The sequence below is a fragment of the Vigna unguiculata genome, chromosome 10 (genome assembly GCF_037176805.1).
Source record: "Vigna unguiculata cultivar grain cowpea cultivar isolate G323 ecotype 2 chromosome 10, ASM3717680v1, whole genome shotgun sequence".
NCBI classification, from domain to species: Eukaryota; Viridiplantae; Streptophyta; class Magnoliopsida; order Fabales; family Fabaceae; genus Vigna; species Vigna unguiculata.
In genome coordinates this window covers 20,314,233-20,320,444 of record NC_140801.1, presented here as the reverse complement: position 1 = coordinate 20,320,444, position 6,212 = coordinate 20,314,233, and the positions used below count along the sequence as shown (strand labels likewise).

The 6,212-nt window shown below is 27.7% G+C and overlaps 1 long non-coding RNA gene across 1 annotated transcript; it reads left to right on the top strand.

Annotated features, from left to right (window-relative positions):
* Nucleotides 1–1,007: 1,007 nt before the first annotated feature.
* Nucleotides 1,008–5,389, top strand: LOC146882317 (uncharacterized). Its single transcript, XR_014985283.1, has 5 exons — nucleotides 1,008–3,617; nucleotides 3,702–3,759; nucleotides 4,083–4,140; nucleotides 4,927–4,967; nucleotides 5,050–5,389. It is a non-coding gene; the product is annotated as an uncharacterized LOC146882317 (long non-coding RNA).
* Nucleotides 5,390–6,212: the final 823 nt, after the last annotated feature.

The window sequence follows — 6,212 nt, the reverse complement described above, 5'->3', positions numbered from 1 at the left end:
TCTATTTACTTTCATTATGCACTATTTTGTTTCATTCAATTAGATTTCAAATTTAGTTTTTAGAAATTTAACTAGTTTTTCTATGTGTTTCCTTCTACTAATCTTCCTTGTTATTCACATCGCCTAACATAAGTGTATTAATATTTCATTTTCATATGTTTTGTTTTAATACTGTTTGTGCAGGTTTGTCAACACGAAGTTGTCACACATTGTTCATGCCTCTCTTTAGACGTTTAGGTTTTAATTTTCTATCTCCTATATTCTACCATTTTGTCTATTTTTATAATTTTTTCTGTTATAGTGTGTGTTCCAACGGCGGACCTAGTAAGGGACGGGGGGGAGCCGTGGCCCCCCCAACGTTTTTTATTTTTTATTTTATTTATATTATATGAATTTTTTTTTGTTTTTAATTTTTTAAATTATTAATAAGAAATTTAATGTTTTGGAATTTTTTAAATAATAAAAATATATATTAGGAATTGATAAATATTAAAATAGGTATCTTTTTATTTATTTTATAAAATATAACATTTAATGTTAATAAATAATAAAACATAAAATTAAATTTAATAATAAATAAATAAATTTATTAAGATATTTTTTATTTTGTCTCTCACTGTTTTTTGAGTTTCTCACATATTGTATTCACTTTAGACTTTTACTTGTTTTGTTTTCTTTTGTTTATGAAGAAAAAAATAAAGTTGAACACAAATTCATTATTTTGTGCTCTCATTTTTGTATGCTTTCTTCTATTATTGAAGAAAAAAGTAATTCTTTTTTTCTCAATTGATAGTGAAATATTAGTTTAATAATTAATATTATTTTTTATCTCACGAGCATTTGGTATATTTATTTTTATAAATATCAAGAAAAAGCAATGCACTAAGTGTTTTTTAATAACTGGTTTTTAATTGTGACTTGATTATCATATATTTTTCTTTTATTAATTACATATCACAATTTTTATTTAAATTATGATAAATTATCTTTTAGTATTTCTTTTAAAACATAAGTATATTGATGAAGAAATAAAAGAATAAATTAATTATTTAAAAGTGATAAAATGGAAGCTACGAGGAAGAAAATAGAAAAAATCAATCTTTGACAAAAATAGGAAGTCAATTACATCTATTTCATTGATTTTTTAATCTGTCTCGTCTTATTTTAACTCTTCTTGTTTCTACGACTATATCAAAAAGATAATTTTCTACAATGAAAATTATCAAAATAAGACTGCAAAATAATATGGAAGATGAATTTTTTTTGCTGACGATATGATTATTTACATTAAAAACAAAATATAACTACAAATTTTAGTATTGATTCAATTATTATTAAGTTAAATAATCTTACGGATCCATAATTAAATATATAAATTTTAAGTATATTTTGGCACCCCCATAAATATCGAGCAAGTTCCGCCACTGCTTCTGTTGAGTATCATTCCATATTCCCGAGTGGTATTTAACTATTTGTTCCTTGTCGTTTAACTTTTGTTTTAAGATTCCTCCAAAACCTATTTTCGATGCGTCCGTTTCTATTATCATAAAGGCTTCTGGATTATGCATTCTTAAGCAAGGAAGGTTTTGTACTAATTCTTTTATTTTTATTACTGCCCTTGAATGTTCATTTTCCCACTGTTTAGGGTTCTTTCTTAAACGATTATAAAGGGGTTTTGCAATTATTCTTATTTCAGGGGTAAATTCAGAGACATAATTTAAACATCCTAAAAATCGTTGTAATTGGTTTTTATCATTTATTTTATTAGGGAATCTACTAGCAAATTCAATACTTCTTGCGATAGGGGTTATTTTTTCTTTATAAATTTCGTGACCCAAGAATTTTATTTTTGTTCGTGCTAAATTCATTTTCTTTTCGAATAAAACTAACCCATTTTATTTTATTATTCTTTTAAATATATTAGATGTTTTATACGTTTGTCCCAAGGTTATGAGAAAACAAGTACATCATCTAGATATACAATAGCGAATTCATTATAGGGACTTAAAATATTATTCATGATATTTTGAAATTCTGCTGGGGCGTTTTTTAATCCCATGAGCATAACATTCCATTCATAGTGTCCAAAGCGTACTACAAACGCGATTTTATATTTATCCTTTTCTTTTAATTTTATTTGATAGTATCCGATTTCATATCAAATTTAGAGAAAATTATTGCCTTATATAATCTTTTGTATTAATTCTTGCTTGTCTAGTAATGGGTATCTTATTCATTTTAAAACATTATTTCAGGGTTTGTAATCTAATACTATATACAATTTGGGAACTAACAAAAGGCAAGATTTTCAATTGAATAATATATCTGACCTACTTCTCAATTCAAATTTTTATCTACAAAAGGTAAAAACGCTGATGTGTCAATCTCTCAGCATTTTGAAGTCTGAAAAAAAAATGGAAAAGAAATTGAAAACCGAAAGTTTTAATTAAAACTTCTTTCTCTCTCTTCCTCAGTCTTCTCACCTTCCTCTTTTTCAATTCTTTCTCTCTCTTTCTCATTCTCTCTGCGACCGCCTTCTTTCTTCTTTCTCTCTCTTTCTCATTCTCTCTGGCACCGCCTTCTCACTTCTTTCTCTCTGTCTTTGTTTCTCCGCGTTCATGATGGTTTCTCTGCCTTTCTTAGCTTCTTCTCTAACATCTTCTTCTGTTCATCTTCTTCTTTTCATCGAGTTGTTTTTAAATCGCAAAAAAACGACTATGGAGATGGTTTATATTTTTTTCTGAGCTTTGTTCTGTTCATCTTCTTCTGTTCATCATTTTTTTTTCTTTATAGGCTTCAACTGACGCTTACAAAGACATGCATCTGAGATTTGTCGTTCATCTGTCCATTTTTTTGTGGATATCTATTTTTCTTCTTATATTTGTCAGATCTAACTTTTTCATGCGTTTTTTTACAGGTTTAAACCCAGAAGTCGTATTTATTTTTATTTTTCTCAAGCAAGCATCTCATTTTCTTCTTATATTTTGTCAGATCTAACTTTTTCATGCGTTTTTTACAGGTAAGAACCCAGAAGTCGATTTTATTTTGAGTTTCTCAAGCGAACAACTCATTTTCTTCTTATATTTTGTCAGATCTAACTTTTTTCATGCGCTTTTTTACAGGTAAGAACACAGAAATCGATTTTATTTTGAGTTTTCTAAAGCGAACAACTCATTTTCTTCTTATTTTTTGTCAGATCTATCTTTTTCATGCGTTTTTTTACAGGTTTAAACCCAAAAGTCGTTTTTATTTTGAGTTTTCTCAAGCGAACATCTATTTTTCTTCTTATATTTTGTCAGATCTAACTTTTTTATGCGTTTTTTTACAGGTTTAAACCCAGAAGTCGATTTTATTTTGAGTTTTCTCAACCAAACAACTCATTTTCTTCTTATATTTTGTCAGATCTAACTATTTGTTTCGTTTTTCTACAGAACTAATATGGTTCACTGAGACATATGGTTTTATTACGCAGATTTCATTTTCATTTTGACCTTTCTCAAGCGAACAACTAATATTCTTCTTTTATTTTCTCAGATCTAACTATTTTTTTCCGATGATGGTATTTTCTAGGATTGCTACATGTCTAATATGGTTCACTGCGACAGATTTAACATCAGGTTTATAAAAAAAAATTATCTAACTATTTTTGGCGTTTATGTACTTTGATCTAACTGTTTCTTATATTTTTCTTCTGTTTACAGGCTTCAAATCAAGATTTCAAACTGATTCAAGAGTCTTTTTCGCTGTACAACTTAACTGGTAAGTAATTTGTATCAAAATCTACCTTTTTATTTACCAATTTATCTGTATTTTTCCACCTTTTACAAGCAACCCGTTCATCTTCTTCATTTTTCTACCTTCAACTCTCTTGGTGTCATTTTTATTTTGTTCATGGTATTTTTTTAATAATGCATTCTATCAGCAGATCTCTTTATTGTTACCCGATTTACGTTTTTATTTGGACATTTTTCAAAGAGTTCATCATACATTATATTTTTTCAAAGTTCTACACCAAAAAGAGTTAATCTAACTATTTTTTCCGTTTATCTACCTTGATCTAACTGTTTTTCTTCTGGATACAGGCTTCAAATCAAGATTTCAAAGTCATGCACGAGTCTTTTTCGCTTTACAACTTAACTGGTAAGTAATTTGTATCAAAATACCTTTTTCTTTACCAATTTATCTGTATTTTTCCACCTTTTACAAGCAAACCCTTCATCTTCTTCATTTTTCTACCTTAAACTCTGTTTGTGTCATTTTTTTTCGTTAATGGTATTTTTTAATAATGCACTGTATCACCAAATCTCTTTATTTTTACCCAATTTTTGACTTTATTCGGACATTTTTCAAAGAGTTATTCACATTTTTCCAATCACCGTTTACTCCATCAAAACCATTTCTTTTACAAAACGTTTTGTATTCTAACCCCTTCAAATACTGCTTCGAATTTTTTCCAAATCAACCTGTCAATCAGTATTCAAACGCATTAAATTTCGCACAGCTCGAGATAATGATGAATAAACTGCTCCATCATCTGCCACACGTTATAATTATTAAACTTTACTCTATTCCAATATTAAATACCCCTTCCTGAAAAAAATCAACATTAGTAAATTACATTAAATAATTCTTCTTATATTTTTACGACGCTTCATAATTCTTTTTTTTAATGTATTATTTTTTAATTCGTATTTATTATCCTGTACTTTTACCAGTTCAGACTGTCCAGTATGTACGGATACTTCCAACAACTATGATTTCTCCTATTCTTTTTATATATATATATTCCCTATGTTTACCAATTCAAAGTCAGACATCTGATTTTTCTACTGTTACCCATTTTCTTCTCTTACAATTTTACTTCATCACCAACCTATTCTCCTGCAATGGAATCCATGGCCACACCACAATCCATACTTTTTTCAGAAATGGTTGGCAGATTCATTTCTATGTTTTTGAAAGACCAGGTATACTTTTTGATTCAAACTCATTTATTTTTGTTATTTATATTTATTTATTTCTTTATTCTTAACTTGCTAATCTTTTAAGGACTTTGGACACGTCGACCGAGTGTTCATAATACGCTGTTGGAAGGACCTTGCTATTAAATGGATTGTTGTTGATTACCAAAGTAATGTTCACCATGTTACTTACAACATGGATATTCACACTCGAATGATTACCCAAGGTTGGAACCAACTAAGATCTTTCTATGGAGATCATCAACTCTCTGCAGAGGATCACCCTGAATTGTTTTTTGAAATTGAAAGTGAAAGAACAAGCAGAGATATCAAAGTTCTTTATCCATTTTTTTGGTATTAAAGTTGAAAATTTTGTATGTAATTTTGTTTGAACTTCTTATATATATCAATATATAAGAAGATTTCAATTGGACTCTTATTTTGTATGCAATTATTATATATCTCAATATAAAAGTTATATTTTATTCTCTTTTATTATATTTATTTTCCTTTTTTGTATTAGATTTTGTTTGACTTCATTTTAGTCAATATAAATTAGTTTTAATTAGAAATTGAATTAATTAACATTAATTACCATTCCATATAAATTGGAAATTTAAAAGTCAGTGAAATACAATAACTATTACTTATTAATTATTATTATTATTAAAATAATATAAGTTATAAAATAATTAAAATATTTTTCACCATTTTCATAGTCAGAAGAATTTAAGATCAATTTTTATGGAAAAATAAATTTAAAATGACTGTTTAAAAAACTTTTTATATTCCAACGCCTCCAAAAAGTGGTTCGAATTATCTCCAAATCAACGTGTCAATCAGTATTCAAATGCATTAAATTTTGCACTGCTCGAGATAATGATGACAACGTGTCAATCAGTATTCAAATGCATTAAATTTCGCACTGCTCGAGATAATGAGGATTAAACTGCTATATCATCTGCTACACGTTTTAATTATTAAATGTTTTCATATTCCAATATTAAATACTAAATCGCCAACCAAGGAGCGTTTCATTTTTTTAAATTTCTCTTCATTATGGTTTTCACTTCTCAAGATAAAAGTAATTGCATTGTCCAGAGTTATCAACACTTCTCAAGACGATAATCATGATTGCTCTAGGTAATATTATTATCACTAACACGCTTTGATTACCGGTACCTCTCTTCACACTCAAAGAACGCTCCTACGTCTACAATTTACAACTTATCTTCTTTCAAGGATACTCAT